This window comes from Parasteatoda tepidariorum, chromosome 11 (genome assembly GCF_982258835.1).
Source record: "Parasteatoda tepidariorum strain Cologne lab strain chromosome 11, Ptep-v5.0, whole genome shotgun sequence".
Lineage (NCBI taxonomy): Eukaryota > Metazoa > Arthropoda > Arachnida > Araneae > Theridiidae > Parasteatoda > Parasteatoda tepidariorum.
In genome coordinates this window covers 22,594,284-22,614,885 of record NC_141765.1, presented here as the reverse complement: position 1 = coordinate 22,614,885, position 20,602 = coordinate 22,594,284, and the positions used below count along the sequence as shown (strand labels likewise).

Below are 20,602 nucleotides of genomic sequence, written 5' to 3'. Positions count from 1 at the left end.
ATAAGTAAAACTGATTACAACTGTTCTATACTGCTTACAACTGCTACGTGAAACTGTTCTTCTAGTTCATTATTTTCCAAGAATATGTCCTTTAATTGTTTAGGATTAATTTTAAAAATTTTAGTTTTATTTTGGTTTATAATATGCCCCATTTTCTTTCACAAGTTTGAAATGTTTGTGTTTGTTTGTATGTCTTGAAGGGTGTTGGTCAGTAAACATAAGTCATCTGCAAAATCAAGATCAGAAAGAAATTCAGCAAGTTTCCATCCCCTTTATTCTCTGCTACCCTTTTCATAATCCACTCAATAAGCAATTAAAAAGATTGTTGGAGAAAGTATACAACCCTGTCTAACACTGGAATCAACCCTGAAATATTCTGATTGTTGGTCGGCATACATAACTCGTAGATTGTAATTTAAAATTTTTGTTCTTACGGGAAGATTTTTTCTATTGGTAGCAAAATGCAAACCTTAGTATTTACTTTTCAATTTAATAACTGTGATTTAAAAAGATCTTATCCATCATGACATAAATAATAAACATAATTCAGTACGACATGTAATAAATAATATTTCAAAAGTCCGATAATTGCAAACTTGATAATTGCGAGGTAATTTTTTAATTGATAACTATACGATAATTAACATTTATTACGCTTTCATTACCACTTTAAATATTAAAAATATCTTTCAAACGAAATCGGAATTCTTCGCAGGTATGCTTACGTATTGTATCTATCATCGCTGAATGTAAAGAAAACACTGTTACACCGTGACAAAAGATAGAGTTTTTTTTTCTTCAGCTTTTTAAATAAGAGTTCTGGTAAATATTAATTATCAACTATCTATGAAACTGCATTAATTTTGTTAATAATTCGAAAAACAAATGTTTCAGAATATACTCAATTCCCATAACATCATTTTGAATTCATCAGTTTTTGTTCTTATTTTACTGAATGTTTCTGTGAGTATAAAAAATTATCTGAAAGAATATATAACAGTTAAAAATTATTTATATTTTTCGAAAGTTCATTTAATTAGCGAATATTTTCAATTAATTAAGAATATGAAACTGAGAATAAAAGGTCTAAATTGATTGGTCTCTATATATGAAATGTACAATGTTTATTTTACAGCCGGAATAAGCAAATTAAATAATCACAGTTTTTGTCAAGTAAAATTGCTTTCAACTTGTGAGTAAAAATGATTCATATCACTAATTGGTACATTCAAGAATAAAACATACAGTATTTGAAAATTGTTGGCGATGTAAAGTAAATCAGTATGCGCCAAAATTCAATTAGACGGGAAATTCGTCGCCCGCCTCCAAATCAATGGAAACGATTTAAAATTTATTTTTTCTTCTAAAAACGTCTTCACCATGTCTCATAAACACAACATAGTGGTGCTGTGAAGGTAAACAGGCACTAAGTCGAGACAGGTTGTGTTTAGATCAAACTCAACACTCTACCATCTCGCCTACCCTTTTTATCCTTTTCTATATATTTTGACTCCCCATACCCCCCTTTCCATCAGCCCCTCAAAGATCAAAGGGAAAACTATGCATGCGGTGAATCTTGCACCTCCCCAATTAATTTCCTCGCGTATCTTTGTATGTGGTGTTTCCGAATATTTATTCAAATGCAGAATTCCGGGAGAGTGGGTGGCAGGGGAGGTGTGGTTGGGGTGGATGGATAGAAGAGAGGGATGCGGGAAGAGAAATAGAAAAGAACAAGGAAAAAGAAGAAGCAGTCCCTCCCTTCCCCCAACTCCAGCAGCCCTCCTCTCCCACTATCAAAGACGCTGAATAAATTAAAAAAAGAAGATAAAAATCCAGGCCTCTTGTTAGCGTGGTGAGGGGGGGGGGTAGACTTCAGGAGGGAGAAAGAATCAGGTGGATGTAAAAAGCGGGGGTGGGGAAACACACCCCGGGGGGAAGAGAATCTCGGTAGGAGGGGTCCTTGCATGCAGATATGCGACCAGTAGCCGATCTGTTAGTGGGAGCTGCATTTCAAATGATTTCTACTCTCCACGCGCAAAACGCCGCGCGCATCGACGCGCTTTGAAGTCTGTTCGCGCAGCTTGGAACTCTATTCAAACTGAAGCAAGCCTCCGATCTGCTTGGAGAAAGCCTGCAAAGAACTACGCGACACTAATAGCTATGGTAGTCTGCCCCTCTTTCACTTCATACAAAGTAAGTAGTTTTCGATTGTTTCTATTTCCCAGCATGCAGGACTACAACCACAACTTTCTAAACCCTTCAATGTCATTCTTTTATTTTTGTTTTTATTTTTTAAAATATTTTATATCATTTTAAAAAAAATGAAGAATTTCATTGCGAGTGGAATTTTATCGAGCGGGATTCGCTCTCGAATACTCCGGCTACAGTTCCTCTTAGGGATGGGATAGACCTTTGGGTTCAGCGGCAAAAACAATCACACACTTTTCCCCCAATGTTTTGAATGACGAAAAAGAAAACATTGTCCAGTCTAGTTTCCTCTAACACGTGGTGCGCGCCCTTTTGCGGAACGATCAAGAAACACTTCATATTTGGCATATCTATTAACAATTGTCAAAGATGCTATCACTTTCCTTGATTGGTATATATGGCTGAATAACTTTGAATACAACTAATTATATTTTTAATAATGCTATTCAATGTTGCATATCGTATTATGCATTCCATTCTATCGTACTGTATATTCTATTCATTTTAAATTCGATTTATTAGGTATTAAAATAATTCAAATTTAGCTTCTGGGTTAGAATTATGATTTTTCATTACAATTCAAATGTGTCAAGTTTCCCATTGAAAGGCGTTGGACAATATATTGATAAACTAAATTTTTCCAAAGGCTCTGCTTACATCAAACTGCACCCTAATATTATTTCCTGATAGATACTTAGAAAGATTTCGGAATTTCAAATAGATATGACCGCAAAACATATAAAAATTTTGCTACTTACATAAAAATCGTAGTGATTCCTCCCGAAAACACTTTGAAGATTGGGCTAATTAATTTATTATTAAATGTAATGCAGTCCATTTGGCTTTTAAAATGGTCTAAAGGCTATTTTAAAATTAAAAATTACTTGGACAAATTTGTGGAAAAAGCTACTCTGTCTAGAATTTCTTCGAAAAAAAGTTATTTTGATGTACGGAAAAGTAACCGAAGTTTTTTTTCTTTTTTAAATCTTAAACTTAAAAAAAGGTTCTCTAAATTTGGAAATAATAATAAATTTGGAAATATAAGAAAATTATGAGAACATAAGAAACACGAGAAATGTACAGTGATAATGATGCTTAAAGTTCAATCTTTTGAGGATTATTTTTAGCAAACCACAGAGCAAAATGTATTGATTTAATTTGAAATCCCTTCTCTTCTTTCTAAGAAATAATGAGTATTTCTCTTTCAAAAGTAACTTAGGTCTATTTAAGGTATATATCAAAAGCCCGAAATGCATAAAATTGGTTTAATTTGTTTGAGTTTTACTCTTATTATCTCTGTAATATAGAATGTCTCATACGATTATTTCTATAATAATTCATAGTTTGAAATAGATTTCGCTTATTAATTTTAAGAAACAGAAAGAGATCCTTTAGAAAGAGCCATAAATATTCTTAAATTATGCGTATTAAGAGAAACCAAAAAATACCCTGCAGTCTTTATGACGTCGTCTGTTAAAAAGAGTGAGATTAATAAAACAAAAATAGAAAATTTTTTTAATGGGAGAACGAGACGCAACTAGTTCTCTTGATGACGCATTCTATCTATCTATCTATCTATATATATATATATATATATATATATATATATATATATATATTAAATGCACACTGCTGGTCCCGCAGTGGACTGATCGTTAAGACACGGTTCCCAGCAGATCACCGAAGTCAAGCATCACTGGCTGCGGTCAGTGTGCGGGTGAGTGACCACTTGGATCAGTCTGCGTAGGGACCGAGGGTGTGCGGTATTGGTCCTCGTTAAACTGTTCTACCGTAAAGTGCTCGACTTCGCGTGCAGGTCGTCGGGCTACCGAAGCGGGGGTGCCATCCCCTCTGCTGAGGATCAAAATTGTGATGGCATGTCTTCGGATCATCCTCAGGGATGCTTCCCAGACCGTCGCCAATAGTCCATTGTGCCACTCTAGTGCGACGTAAATGAACAAATTAAACAAATCAAATCACACTGCTGAAAACTATTGAAGGATATTGTAAGTCTTGAATAAAATAATGGTATGGGCAAATTTTTTTTTGTACATAAAATGGAAGAAGAGAGTCACAAATGTAAATTTTTCCTATTTTCAATCTTCGATGCAAATTTTGAGTTCGACGTCAATGACGAATCTTTAGCGGCAGCGAATTTGATTTGGCATTCAACTTAACACAAGCCAAATCAGAAAAGAATGATCGACATTCAGTAAGCGCGTTGTTTCGATGAGTGCGGTGCCTTAACGAAATCATTAAACCGGTTAGAGGGGTACCAAACTCAAGCCGAAGTAGCAGAAGCCATTGGAGTATCACAAAGTGTGATTTCCAGGATCAGGAACCGCTTTTGGGAGACTGCAAATGTAGGCCGAAGATCAGGTCAAGGGAGTAGACGTGCCGCAACGCCCAATGAAGACCGTTATTTAACAATCACGACTCGGAGACACCGAAGTATGAATGACACTCTTCCTCAACAAGACCTTTGCTCGGCTACTTACACCACAGTTTCTGACACCACAAACTGTCCGAAACCACCTTCACGCTGTAGGTCTGTATGTTCGCCGACCAATGGTGTGTGTCACGTTAACAGCAAGACATCATCGCTACGACAGGGAGTGGGCAACAGAACATGTGAACTGGAGAGTCCCGTTTTTCTGTCCATTTTGATCATAGGCGTATTTTCATCTGGAGGCTCCGTGGCACTAGAAATAATGGCTGTGGGGGAGTGATGGTCAATGCTGACATCTCCATTGATGGTCTAACCGATCTCCATATCATTCGAAATTGAGCTCTGATCAGTCGCAGATATAGGGATGAGATCGTGAGACCTATTGCAGTCTCTTACGCTGCAGCAATTGGAGATAACTTCATGTTAATAGACGACAACTGCAGGCCACATCGTGCTAACTTGGTGAATGATTTTCTTTTGGAGGAAGGAACCATACGAATGAATTGGTCATCGTGTTCTCCGGACATGAACCCAATCGAACATGTTTGGGACATTCTAGGCAGACAAATTGCTGGACGCCTTCCACCCCTACAAACTCTCCAAGAACTGGAAAGAGCTGTTCTTGTGGAGTGGACAGAATGGCCCAGCTATTCGTTAATAACCTCACTGACTCGATGCCTCAGGGGTGTTCAACAATGCTGGCCATCCGGGGAAATCATATCCCCTATTAAAACCGATTTTTTTTAAGGAAATGCGTTTTTTATTTGATTTTCTCATATGCACAAATTGTGTTTTTTTTTCTTTAGTACCCAAATGCTCAATAAAACGCATTTTTTTCTGCCAAACAAATGTCATTTTCATCTCATATAGCCGACTAAGCCTGTTGATAATGTATCAAACGACTAACATACATGGCAACTCCGTCAGGGGGGCATTACCATGCAGTCTGTGCGGGAGCACTTTTAGTGATTGGTGGTATATTGCTGCAAACAATCAAACCCCCCACAGCCCCAAGAAATACAAAAGAAATCAACTGCAGGTTGGACGAAGACAATATACCTTAATCTAGAAAATCTAAGTGAAAGTGCATAAATTACTAGATGGGGAAACAACATTTTTCGGAAGAATTTAGAAAGTTACGGGTTCGAGTACCAAATTAGTATGAGGGTTCGAGTATTAAACTGGTACTAAAGTATGTTCTCCGTGTGTATGGAGATGTGTATGGACAATAAAAATCAATCTAAGAATGAATTTTTTCTTCAAGGATGTAGATGAGAAAAATAATAAAAAGTGAACTCAGTAAGCATCAGATTTCTTAAATAAATAAAAATTATGTTAATAGATCGATTGGGAATGCAGACAGGCACCCTGTTATGTTTCAAAGTGTTGTTGTTGTAGTTCATTTACGTTGCACTAGAGCTGCACAAGGGGCTATTGGCGACAGTCTGGGAAACATCCCTGAGGATGATCCGAAGACATGCCCTCGCAATTTTGATCCTCTGCAGAGGGGATGGCAACCCCGCTTCGGTAGCCTGACGACCGGCATGCGAAGTTGAGCACTTTATGGTAGAACAGTTAGCGAGGAAAATACCGCACACCCTCGGTCCCTATGCAGACTGATTCAAGTGGTCACCCACCCGCACACTGATCGCAGCCAGTGATGCTTTACTTCGGTGATCTGCTGGAAACCGTATCTTAACGATCAGTCCACTGCGTGACATGTTTCAAAGTGATCCAACTGAACCTTCAATGCTTGGGTGGCTCTTCTATAGCATAAAGCTATGCATTACTTCACCTCGCAGCATTCCTATTATTTTATTTTATTTTAAAAGTGAAATTATGTTCCACAAATGCTTCTCAAAAATATCGATGGATATGAAATCTAACAACCAATTTCATTTTTAGATGGAAATTGGTAAAACGTGCGTTTTTTCTCTAAACAATTGCATAAATTACGAAAAAAATTAGTAGAAATAACTAGTTTAAGGTGTCGAATGCATAAAGTAGCGTAAGATTTTAGTCTATATAGAGTAAAATAAACAGTTATATATTTTGTCCTCTCCATTTTGCACAAGATTTCGCTTTGCTGCAGAAAAGCTTGCGTCTCCTAACCTGCTTGCTTTCCCGATGAAAAGCAAAAACTTGTACCTCTAACGCTATTATCTAGGGAAACGGTGTAGAACGGAGAAACATTCTAAGGAATTCGCTCAGTTACAAAAGCTCCACGAGGTTCTTGAAACTCATAAAAATAGTTGAGAATATATATGGCGTGCAAATGTCTATGTCAAAACTACCAAAATATGTTAAAATTTACTGTGTTTCTGGCTCTATGGGAACACCAAAAATCTCGGTTATTTTTAACGAAGTGCCTGGTAATGACTTTGGTAAAATTAAAAACAAAATACAATTTTGTTTCCATGCTGTTTGGTAGTGAATGTAATAAAATTTGGTTGATATATCATGGTACCTTAGACCATGACATTAAAACAATTTATTTGGTTATATTTACTTTTCATTTGCATTTAGTGCTAAATGTGATTTAATAAGAACTATATACATGAAAAACAGAATTTCTGGTATGAAAGATTTAAATACTGTATTTTTTTGATTTTATTACCAGAATGATGTTTTTTTTTTAAATTTTTCTTTAACCGGAAATGTTATTGCTACACAAGTAAGTTTTACCAGAATTTTTTTCCGTATAAAACTAGAAATTATAAAAAAAATCAATTTTCTTTACACAAATAATAAATCTAGTTTAGAATGCAATTTGAGTCACACAAAATGTCATATTTATTCTTATATTTTTGGTGTGCGCACATTTAGCTATTAAAAAGAAATAAAACAAAAAATATTATTGATTCATAGGGAGCTTCCCAAAAGATTATGGGCTTAAATGTTTAACTGTTCATTGATTTCTAAATTAATATTTTTAAATAATGCTTAAAGTATTAAATATTTAAAATACAAAAATTTAGTATGGGAATTTTTTTATTTAGTTACATACAAATATATCGATTCTTATATCAATATTTTTTTCATAAAAATTAAAATATGAATTACTCTAAATCAAAATCTTTACTTCTATATTGGGTAAACTTAATAAAAGAACTAAACTTAATATTCTGAAAATTCAATATCGTTATTAATTTTCCTCTTTCCAGAAAATTTAAATGACATCATCTATTTTATTTTAGATTTATTTAGTTTATTAAAAAAATTTATTAGTGAACACAAGCATTTAAAAAGTATATTTAATTGATTGTAATTAAAGAGATTTATTTATTTTACTTGTACAATAGTTGAAAAATTATATTTTTAATTATAAAGTTCCTTTTTTGGGTTGTTGAAAAATCAAAATTACTCAGATAATGTTTAAGTTGTATTATTTCAAAATTTATTTAAAAAAAAATTTAATAAAACCTTTTAAAAATGGATTTTTAAAAATGCTTTTTAATTTTTCATATAAGAGGTATATACATCCGGATATATATATATATATATATATATATATATATATATATATATATATAATTATAAATATGTAATAATAAAATGTTAGTGGGGGCTATGTTAATAATATTAAATGCATTTTAAAATATTTTTATTACGATCTTGTTAAAATAATTTCGATAGAATAATCTATCAGAAATTACAGGGATCAATGTTGAATTGTATTATCTGTAATGTTATGATGCTTAATAATTATAAAACTAAGATTCAATTAATTTGGATATTTTGTTTTACTTGTTTTAAATGTTAGATTAGTTTTATAAAATACAAATTTATTCTTTAATCATTCGAACATCTTTGTCACATATACACTATCCTACAATTATGCATGAGACACTTTCAGTTTTTGCCAATTTCTTAAATTTCTCAAGAAATGCTTAAAGGATTATTTTGTAACTTTAGAGATGTTTAGTTCATGCGATTTTTCCTACTTAGCAATCAAACTTAAAGCTTTCAACTTAAAGCTTTCAGAAACCTACAATAAATTACGGAAGAAAACAAGTATTTTCGAACACCCTATGCCAGAAAATAAATTAATAACCTTGTAAAATGTATCGATTACCTAAGTTGTGATTTTTAATAAGCATAGAGTCTCGTAAACCTAGAATGAATATTTATGGAGCTGTAGACATTTTTTTATAAAATATTAATTTTTTCACCTTACGTTTTTTCATTATAACTTTATAGATATTCAATGGAATTGAACAAAATTTTTGGACCAATTTAAGATTAATTTCAAAATTTGTCTACTGAAAATTTAAATTTTTTTTTTAAAAACTGCTCAAATTATGAGTAATTAAGCTAATTCTTTTATACAGCGCATACACTGAAAAGAAATTTATCATAATTTTGTAGTGAACTGTATTTGGCAACTGATAAAAGAAAATTGATTTGAATATCTTAAAAATTTAAAAAGTTTCAAGCAATTTTCTAAGTAGTTTTTGTACTTTTCAAGAGAAATATCAAAACGGTCAGGGGTTTTTCACATTTTTTTTGTATCATGGGACAAAATTTAATAACAAATTATACTACCTTGCAATAATCGCCAGGTAACTAAACTTTAATGGGCTAGAGAAAGGAAACCAAAAGGGAGCATGCGCTTATGGGGAGTGATCGCCCACAATGCAGGTCACATTTTAATAAATCTTGTCTAATAGTACGAAATGAAATTTGTGGATAACCCCTTACCGTTTTGAGCTTTCATTTAAAAAGTACTAAAACTACTTAGAAAATTGCTTGAAACTTTTTAAACTTTTAAGATATTTAAATCAAGCTTTTATCATTAGTTACCAAATACGAAACCCCTGCATTGTTAAAAATTACCCCTACAAAATTGTGAAAAAAAAACTTAATTTTTTCTGTTTTTGCGCAGTATGAAGAACTGGCTTAAATACTCGCATCTTCTGCAGTTTTTAGCGATTTATTCGTAAATTTTAAATGAAAAATTTTGCAATTAATCTTATATTTCTCCAAAAAATTTTTTTAATTCCATTAATTACTTATGAAGTTATATAAAAAAAACGTAAGGTGAAAATTTAATGTTTTATAAAAATGTAGAATGAATAATAAATATTTACTCTATTTGAATAATAAATATAAAAAATACAAACAATCAAAGTTATCGATTCAAGTTACAAAATTTTTTCTTGATTTTTTGGCATAGGATGTTCAAAAATACTTGTTTTCTTTCATAATTTATTGTAGGTCTTCGAATCTGTGAATGATTTTAATCTTATTGCTAAGTATGAAAAATCGCATGTACTAAACACCTCTAAAATTACAAAATAATCTTTTAAGTACTTCTTGAGAAATTTAAAAAAAGTTCAAAACCTGAAAGTGTCTCTTCCCTTATTGTAGGGTAGTGTATAACACTTAAGAAGCAACATCTTGAAGTAACATCTCGGCAATATTTTTCCAGTAACAATTTGGAGAATAAAATTAGCTTGTTAAGGTAGATGTCAAGAGTTCTAATACGTCAGGAGTTTAAGTGGGATAAAAAGTTAAAAGTATTGATCTAACTTTTTAATGACACTTGAAGTTAAACTGTGTTTTAACATGTTAAAGAGTTTGACGTTATTAATGAGCTGATATGTTTTTTATTTATACTGGTCATTTAAAAATAACGTAAATAATTTATTTCTTATTGTAATTACGATACAATAGTTATTAAATATGCTGCCTTATAGGTTCTACGGATTTGGTCTGTTTGAATTCTATCTACATTCCTGAGATGTATTATACTATTAGAAATTTCTCGGAAAATATGGTTAAATAACAATTTATTCAATTGTTATTTTGCCATATTCAAACAAAACAGCCGAATAACCGTAAACAAGATGGTCTGTAAATTGTGAAAAAAAACCCGTTTATTAACTGTTTTCACCTAATACTGTTAAACAACCAACTAAGGTCACCTAATGAAGCCCTTAATTCTTTCTTGCTGGATACAAATTAAAGTTAATCTGTCAATCTCATGACTGTCAGAACGGGAGTTCGATTCCCAGCGTTGACACCACAATATTTCCTCTATTCCCTTCAACATATGAAGAGTTTCCAGGGTATTGCACTCCCCAATATTTGATACTCGACTATTAGAAACCGATACTCTTATTCCCGCGGAAATAGCACCACCACAAAGGTGTTTAACACAAAAAGTCTAGTATTTCCCATCTCTTACGATAAGCGAAACACCCAGATAAACTAATTAAACCATATTCCACGGTTCATTTGATAAAATCAATCACAATGACCATTGCCTAACGAAAAGTCTAGTTCCAATATACAGTTAAATTTCCTTTTTGCAGTCTGGAAACCATGCTAGTTGTATATGGTTAAAAAAACTGTATAGTTTTGCATTCATGGTTTTTTAACCATACTAGTTGTAAACGGTTTCCGGTTATTATACCGTTATTTTAGAATGTAACTTCTAACAGTATATAATTTATTATTTTACGGTGATTATTGGAAACTACCACGTTTTTTTCAAAAAAGTTTTCAACCAATTTTATTAGAATGAAAAAATTCCTGATAATGAAACAAAATCAGCATTTAAAACGAAATGAAATCAATTAAGTAAACTTGTTTTTTTCCATGCCTCTTAAAAATTTCGAGACATTAGCTATTTGCTTTTCAAGAAATTAACGGTTGTATTTTGAACAATGGATATCTTTTGATTATGAATTAATACTTATTTTTTTAAAAATATATCTTTAATAAGCTGTAAAAATCATGTTATTGAAAAGCTACATTTCCTATGAAGCTAAATGAAATTTTTTTATATTCATATATCATAAATGTTGCTTCAATACCCACAGGAATAATATCATTTGAATAATTTATTTGAATAAAAATTTTATGGCTTTCATAGCGCGTTTAAACTCAAATTTTTGTGCACGAGAGTTGATGTATAGAAAAACGTTACAAGTAGGAAACAGTTTAGATTATTTTCATGCTGAGTAAATTTAACAAAATTTTGATTATTCTTTTTATGAATAGTAAAATAGAAAATTTGTAGATCTCAGACCTATGAGAACGATTTTTTTAAAAATATTTATCTATTTTCAAGTTATTTAGTCATTTTGATCATTGCAAAAGTGATTAAAAGAAATATTTATGTTCCAGAAATTTAGTTTTCCTGATATTTGCGAAAAAAGTTTCATTGAATAAAGTTTAAAAAAACCACTAATAAACTATGAAATGTTTAAAAATATTAAAATAGTTACATAGAATGTTGTCTCTAATGACAGTAGGACAAACCAAGCTTGCCAATCATTGGCCTTCTGCGAATTAAGAGAGGTATGTACACATTCCGCTTGACAAAAGAGCACCATCAGGGTGGAAGTATGTCTTAGCTCAGAATCCCAAGGATAGATGGCAGCACCACTTATACGCTCAACCATTTCCTCAATTTAGACATAGATTTGAAGGGGAAGGAAATTTTCTTCAGATCCCTGTACCCATGATACCGGTACTAATCAGTGACAGACCACAAGCCACTCGATTCCCCACATTTTAGGAGCACGTATGTCGCATAGTACTTGGTATGTCTTGGCAAAGCAATGGATCGAACCCCGGCTCCTCCGGACTGGAGTCCGATTCTTTAATCTCTGGACTATCAAGGCCCTTACATAAAATAAATACCTTTAAACATTTAAACATTAAATGTGATAACATAGCACAATCCGTAGATTGTGCTATGTTATCACGCTTTGCTCTGCTAAGAAAACGGTTTTTCTTTCTATTTTGTCTGTTAAAAATGTTCCTCTTTGAATGTTCTTTTTTTTACCAATCACTTTTATTTTAATAACTTATTGTGGAATAGCAAAGAAGCATTCGATAATTTACTATAATCTGTGTTAAAAAAGCATTTACTCTTCACAATAAACTTTGTTAAAGAAACATTCCCTACAGTCTTTGATAAGGAAACATTCACTTTAATCTTTGTAAAGCTAAGCATTCATTATAATTCACTATAGCTTTTCTTTAAAAAGCATCTATTATCATTTACGATCTTTGCTGTGAAAGTAATTATTAATAATTGGTATTTACTATTGTGAATCAATTGCTGCAATCTACACTGCTAGGACGTTCAAAATAATTAATTCACTATAATCTTTGTCAAGGATGCCTTCATTAGCCCTATCTTAAAAGAAAAAAAAAATCTTTTATAATTTACGAAGATACCTACTGAGTAAGACTGCAATTCACTATAGTCTTTGTTAAAAAAGAGCATTTTTTATAAATCACGATAATATCTGCTGAGTAAAACTGTAATTCCCTATAGTCTTTGTTAAAATAGCATTCACAATAATTTCACCACAATTATCACGGTTTTTCTTGTTTGAAATTTCCAACAAACCCTTTCTGCGTCACAGAAAAAAAAGAAAAACTCAAAGTTCCGATTATAAATAATTTCCGTATCCCAATGCGTTAAAAAACACTGGAAATCATATAGTTTTTTCGATGTAAATAAAAAATTAACTAAAAGAAACTTAAAATATAATTTGCTAATCATCGTGAAAAATATGTATAAAAAAATCCATCGCTAGGCAGTTATTGATGGATTAACGATCTGCTTTGTTAACAGCAAAATAAATGAAGCTACCTTACTTTTTTAAGTCTGAAAAGTAAATCGTTTATCTTAAAAAGTGATATGTTCTCAGGTTTATAGGGAGCCGATAGAAGAGTTGTCCGTGAACTGAATAGTAAATAGACTTCTTAGATCTGGATTCAGTAGTTCACCCTGCTTCTATTCTTGACACCCAGCATCAGTTGACTTTGAGTTCCTTCCCAGAGGGATAAGTGTGGTTTTTACTGCTGTAAAACTGTTTTGGAGATGCTCTTCTTGAATTTATTGAATCGCTTTTCAGATGCTTTATGTTTCCATAAAAATACTTGTCCTCTCCCTTTTTTCTGTCTGTTTAGGCAGGTTTATACATTTTCTTATTTTTATTCAGAGGTAGTCTGATTTTACATAGAATGTATTGGACATTTTTAAACGCAAATATTTTCATATCTTGAATTCTTAGGAATATGGGTTCTTAATTTTTAAACTGATGTAAGTTCGTTTTCAAAAATAAATAAATTAATTAAAAAATAAATAAGTAATATAACTAATAAGTAAATTAGCTACAATGACGTTTATTAATCTGCGTTACTTCTTCTATTTTTTTACAAATCTAAGACTAATTACACTGGTGAATAAATTTTTTATATATTTATAAAAATACTTCACCTTGTCTAATTTGGGTGTGGGATTTTCAAATCTGATATTAGTTTTGTTCCTAAAGCTAGTTTTTTTTTAAAATGGCAATATTAAGCTACTTTTTGCCTAAATTTAAAAACAGGGGTTGCGTAAGTCTTGTGATATACTTCTAGGGGTGTTAGGACACATCATCAGAATTTAAATTGCATAGGAACCCATGCTTGAAAATATCGTCATACGCGGTGGTTAGGGTAGTTTCCCGATTATGAACTCGTCCGAAGCATACGAGGAAACAGTTCATAATAGTTAAGCGTCCATAGCGGCATATGGCATCCCTAGTGGAGCATAACTATCCTAATTTCATTTATTTATTATTTATTTACTCATCTCTAACTCTTAAGTTGTTGCTTAAACTCATCATTATTTTTTTAAAAGAGTCAAAATCAAACTTGCGATATTTCACTCTTAACCAGATGTGTAAGCCATGCTCAAACTAAAGAATCAGTCAGGATGAATAGAAATATAACAGATGTATTATAATTTGTCTGAATACAATACTGACATAAGATATAAGGCAACAAAAAATAAAGCCGAGGAGTTAAAATCGAACTCACGATCTTCAACTCTTAACCAGATGTGTAATATATTCTTAAACTAAAGAATAAACAAGGATGCATAGAAATACAACAAATGTATTATGATTTGTATGAATACAATGCTGACGTATGAAAATTAATCAGGGAAAAAGAAAAGCATTAGCACTTTCTGTTTTCAAATTTTTAGTTAATGAGTTAGATAATAGGAAAGAATAGTAATATTCAGCCTCATATAGGTCTCATATAACCCTTACAAACATAGACTTACATAGTGTCTATTATTCCTAAACACTGTTACAAATTTTCCCATAATTGGTCTTGTATTAGCCCGTCATACTCTCTCAAATTAGCTCCATACTTTCTTTCATATCAGCATCAAATACGGCTTCAAACTAGCTCACTACTTTTTATATATTAGTTCCAAATAATGTCACATGTTAACACCCTGACTTTTATAGTCTGCAAATTTGGCTACATAACAATTTAGAAACTCAAAAGTCCTATAATCATTTGATAAGGATTATTTATTATTAATTGTAGATTTATTATTTCTTATTAAAATAAGATTTATAGATTTAGAAATTGCAAAATGAAAGCTTTGAAATCTTATCAGAGGTTTTTTTAATAAAAGGATAGATAATTAAGTGGATAGTTTTAATTTTATTTCTTTTTTTCTTGACACTTTTGTGCATATTTTAACTGAATCTGAATAGTATAATGCATTTTATATAAATTAAGAACCATAAGTAAAATGAAATTAAGTAGTTTTTTTTAAACATATTTCATAATAACCTCATTATTTTGCAAGCTCCGTTTGAAAGCTACCTTGCTCCGTTGCATAAAATTAAAAAAAAGTCTTTAATGAGTATTCCATTTTTTTAAGAAATGGTAAAAGTAAACGCCTTTATTAAAAGTCCATAATATATGGATTCTAATGAAAGCGCTATGCTATTGTTTTACCCACTAATATCCTCTTCGTATTTTTTAATTTATACATAGAACTTAGAAATAGTAAACTTGCAAACTATCGTAGACATTTACACTTCTTCATTTAACATTCATTCATTAGCATTCATTCAGTCATTCATGACATTTAACATTCTTGAGATGAAAACAAATCCTTATTGTTCAGTTGATTAAAAATAATAAAAACTTAACGTCTAACTTAAATCATAACTTAAATTATTTTAAATACATATAAATAAAAGAATATTGTTATAGAATAGGTGGAGTATTATAAAGCAGTTTTTTTAAAGAAAAATATCAATCAAAAATTCTATTCAAATTATCATTTGTAGGCTATTTTTTACTTTAAATGCCCATCATTAAAGTAGAATTATTTCTGTTCATCAGCTCATCATTAAAAGATCATTATGATCTCAATTAAAAATTTTAATAACTTAAAAGTAACTCTAAATAAACTCTACAAGAGATAGAATTGATAATGATTTATGTAAAGATATTAAGATAAAAAGAAAATTAATGGGGAAATTCTAGATAATTAACTGCTAAATATTATTACATCAAAATATAAAGCAATCTCTTTTTAATGATGCCTCATCAAAATGTTTTGTTTTAAAGCCTAATTTTAAATGCTTTCTAATTGCCCTATCATAGTTCAGAAAGATTATAATTTACCCGCTGATAAAAATTCTATCACTGTTTTAAATTCAAGTTTAAGTGGAAATATTTTCATTTCCCGTAATAGGCGATGCTTTCAGTTCTTATTTTTTATATTTCTAAGACTATTAACGTAATCTTGCTGGATCATTTTTCAAATGTATGGTTTCTGAAAAATAAAACTACTTTATTTTAAATTCATGCTACATTGTTTATGTTCGAAAGCGATTATTTACCATAGGTAGTCATCAAAGTGAAGGCCTCCTCAGCACTTTTTCAAGTACCATCTCCTGTCCTTCCGCATTAATTATGGAAACTATGAATAAAGTTGCCAATAATGAAATTTAAATAGATGTAATTTATAAATCAAAATAGCTGGAAAGGCTTAAGATAACTACTACAGAAAAATGAAATAAAATGGTTTTATTTAAAAGCATTGCAGGATGCATTCAATGTCTAAAATGCAAGGAAGTAGTACTTGAAGGTTGTCTGGCAAAAGTTATGAGTCGAAGTGTTTTTTTTTTTAAACAAAACACTTTATATCCAAATTTTTATCAATATGCTACTGATTACGATTTCATAATTTGTCAATGAAAAAGATTCTTCACGACTGAAAATATCTTAGAAAACTACATAGCCACTCTCAAAAATAAAACTCTCCTTCTTGACTACTCATCTGTTCTTGAGTGGTATTTCGTTAATTTTGAGAATCATTTCGTCAAAAATTTTTTACTGTGTTGAATTAACGCATTGACGCAGAAATTTTATTAAACATATTTTTCTTACTTTTGTTTTGGTATTTTGTATTATTTTAGGTCAAAATAAGTTTAAATATTATATTTAGGATTTTAATTATTTGTGGTTATGAAATACAGCATGAACATCAGTGTCTTTTTCTGCATTAATGATGAAATATTCCGAACATGGCTCACTTCCAAACTATAATGTTTTGAATTTGCATTTATTAGTAGTGATTTAGATTTAAAAGAAACAGTTATTCATCTATGAAATTTCGTTAATTTACAAATTAAATTATTCATAAATGTTTTGAATACGAATGAAGAAAATTTCAAATTACATTTTTTGTATTTTATAATTTAGTACAAATATACTTTCGATAATCAAACAGATTTTTTTGTAACTATTTTTATTACTTATAAAAACATCACAGCACATTTTTCCTTGTATTTAGAGTGTCAGAATATATATATATATACATAATAGAGATGCTTTGCTTTATAACAATACGATTGCAGGGAATTTAAATAAGAAATTTCTTCTATGTTGCATTTATTAAATTAATTTATAAATTAATAAATTTCTGAACAAATAAATTAATCAATCATTCGTTTTTTTTCTGCAAAATGGATACTTTTTTACAGATGATCTTGTGGAATCAAAATAATTAATATTTAATAATTTTAAATTAAGAAGAAAATATCTTATACGTCATTTTAAAAGTAAATAGACCGCATGGTTAATAAATATTGGGTAGAATAACGCAGTTTATTAAGATAAATTGTGATTATCACTTATTGTATTTTCCTAATTTTAAAAATAAGTAAAAATTATTAAAAATATCGTCATAACTAAGTCAAAAAAAGTAATGAAGATGACGAGAAAACTGATTATGAATTGTTTTCTTTTGCACTGTAAGCGAAACTTCAATTATTTGTTAACTAAAGCTGCATTTTGGATATTCATCCACTGTTTGGCCGTTACTTATTTGGTTACTTCAAAATGCTTGTATCTTAAAAGTAAACGTGAGCTAACTTTTGTAAAAGGCCGATTCAACACTATAAGTTTTTCAACAAATACTAAACATATTTTTGTGAACAAGAAAAGAAAAGATACCAGTATCAATTAATTTAGGAAGAACGGTCATATTTTCTCTTAGAACAGAAGCATCTTTATTTGAAATTAAATAGTTTGCTTTGAAATGCAGGCACGTAAATCCGAAAGTTACAAAGCAAAGTTGGAAGAAAGAGAAAACAAAGCCGATTCCATCTCAGTATTAATGCACTTCGGGGAACTCTTAATATAACTCAGAGTACTGCTTCAATTTACCGAATCGATGGAGTAAGAGCACGCTCTTCATTCATTTTTAACTATCCAATATACCCCCTCAATTCATCTTTCAGAGTTTTTGCATGTTAATGAACAAAAAATTTTCATGGAAAAACGATTGATGAAGCCAGTCGGAAATGCAAATGGTTTTTGCAAAAAATTAAAGCTTAAAATCCTTGCTTACATAAGCTTACAATTTGGACATTAATCTAATATTTGACCGTTTTATTTGTTTACTTAAAAACATTTTAATGCTTAAAAAGAAGGATTTCCTCCACAAAAAGACAAATTAAACCATAATGAGTCTGTAAAACTAATACCAAATATGTTTTAGTTAACAAGATTAAAAAGAAACATCTATTTATTAATTCAGAAAAGAAAATTTAAATTTCCTTTAGATTAAAATCATATGTATTTGAAATTAAATAATTTACTTGAAAATGCAGGTAAGTAAGTAAGTTCAAAAGAAAAGAAAGAAAAACGAAAGCTGATTCAATCTCAGTATTGATGTCCTTCCGATAACTCTTAATATAGCTCTGATTACTACTTCAATTTATTTTACCGAGTCTATGAGAGTAACAACTCGTTCTTCATTCATTTTCGTTTCTCCAAATCACCCCCATGATTCATTTTTCAAAAATCTTATTTTTTGATAGGCAAAGCGCATTCAGGGCAAAACAAATGATGAGTTGGAAGGAAATCAGACAGAAACACAAATGGTTTTTACGCAAAACCAAAGTTTACTTTCTTTTAGTACTAAAAGATTACATCTGGGACATTAATCCAATATTTAGCAGATTTCAAAGGTCATTTTAAAAAAATCTACTGATAAAAATTAAACATTAACTCTTAACCAAAGACAGATTAAAGCGTGTAAGCCTACAAAACCAATACCACATATACTTTTCTGAACAAGATAAAAAAAAAAGAAACCCCTATTAATTAATTTCGAAACAAAAGTTACATTTTCCCTTAGATCAAAAGCAAGTAATGAGTTAAAATACATAATGAGTTAGAAGGAAATCAGAAAGAAACACAAATGGGTTTTACTCAAAACCAGAGTTTAAATTATTTTTTTTACTATTATGAGACTACATCTTGGGCATTAATCCAATATTTGGCAGATTTACTAGGTCATTTCAAAAATAAATCCATGAAACAAAATAAAATATTAACTCTAACAAAAGACAGATTAAACCGTATAAAGCCTACCAAACCAATACCACATATACTTTTCTGAACAAGATAAAAAGAAACTCCTATTAATTAATTTCAAAACAAAAGTTAAATTTTCCCTTAGATCAAAAGCATCTGTGTTTGAAATTAAATAGTTTACTTTAAAATACACAGGTACGTAAGTCCGAAACTAAGAAAAAAGAAAGCCGATTCCATCTCAGTATTAATGTACTTCGGGGAACTCTTAATATAACTCTGAGTACTACTTCAATTTACTTTACCGAGTCGATGAGAGTAAGAGCTCGCTCTTCATTCATTTTTGACTCTCCAATTTGCCCCCACGATTCATTTTTCAGAGTTGTTATATGTTGATAGGAAAACAGTTTTCACCAACCCAGATTATCGAATAAGGAAAAGAATGAAAAAGTAAAAAAAAAAAAAAAAAAAAATGGATGAAATCTAACCGAAGCTTAAATGGTTTTTCTTGATGCCCTTTCTTCTTGACAAGACAAATGTTCTCTTACGAGAAATTCCATCAAATTGACTGAAAAAAGAGCAACTACAAGAGTAACAACATAAAATATAAACACAAAACGAACGTATGAGTTTAGAAGAAATGCCTTTAAATAAATGGAGTATTATTTGTAATATAATGAGTAGCTTTTGAAAGAGAAAGATGATTACTTTTTGCTTTTTAACTTTATTTTCTTATTTTAAGTACCAGGTGTGTATTCCTCTTTGTATTCAACTTTTTTGTTTGAAGTACGAAATCACAGAATCGCGCTTATTTTAAGTATATGTTTTTAGTCTGCAAGGAGTTCAAGGATCTGGACACTATTTGTTTAAAAAATTTTTTTTTTTGCTTCAATATCTAAAATTATTGTTAGAGCAAAAAGTTATCCAATTAAATATTATTTTCATTTATTTACTAGGCTTTAATAAAGTTGATTTCATCGCAAACTTCTTTGAAAAAACTTGTTTGTTTAAATTTTAACTTCCTACCAAATTAAAAAGCATCTTTCTTTTTTTTCAGTTTTTTTAAGTAAACTCATTATAGTATTGTTTTTTGAACAAGTTCTTTTTCTTAATTTGGGTTACTTTCATTATTATTTGGTTTAAGTGCTATTGCGTATAAATGCAATTAGTTATAGTCTTAGTTTATTCTATCATATAATCGGACTTATAATTCGATCCTATAATTCACTAAAAGGCACTTTTAAAGCGAAAATAGCATTAAAAATACTCTCAAGTTATTTTAATGTGTGAAGA

At 30.4% G+C, this 20,602-nt stretch overlaps 1 protein-coding gene across 4 annotated transcripts in view; it reads left to right on the top strand.

Annotated features, from left to right (window-relative positions):
• The first annotated feature begins 1,969 nt into the window (after positions 1–1,969).
• The window catches only part of LOC107451513 (LIM domain-binding protein 2), a 207,950-nt gene continuing 189,317 nt past the window's right edge, over positions 1,970–20,602 (top strand). For all 4 annotated transcript variants that reach the window (XM_043041487.3, XM_043041486.3, XM_043041484.3 and 1 more), the window contains exon 1: positions 1,970–2,193. The gene's annotated coding sequence lies outside the window, so the exon portion shown is untranslated. The remainder of the gene's footprint in view (positions 2,194–20,602) is intronic.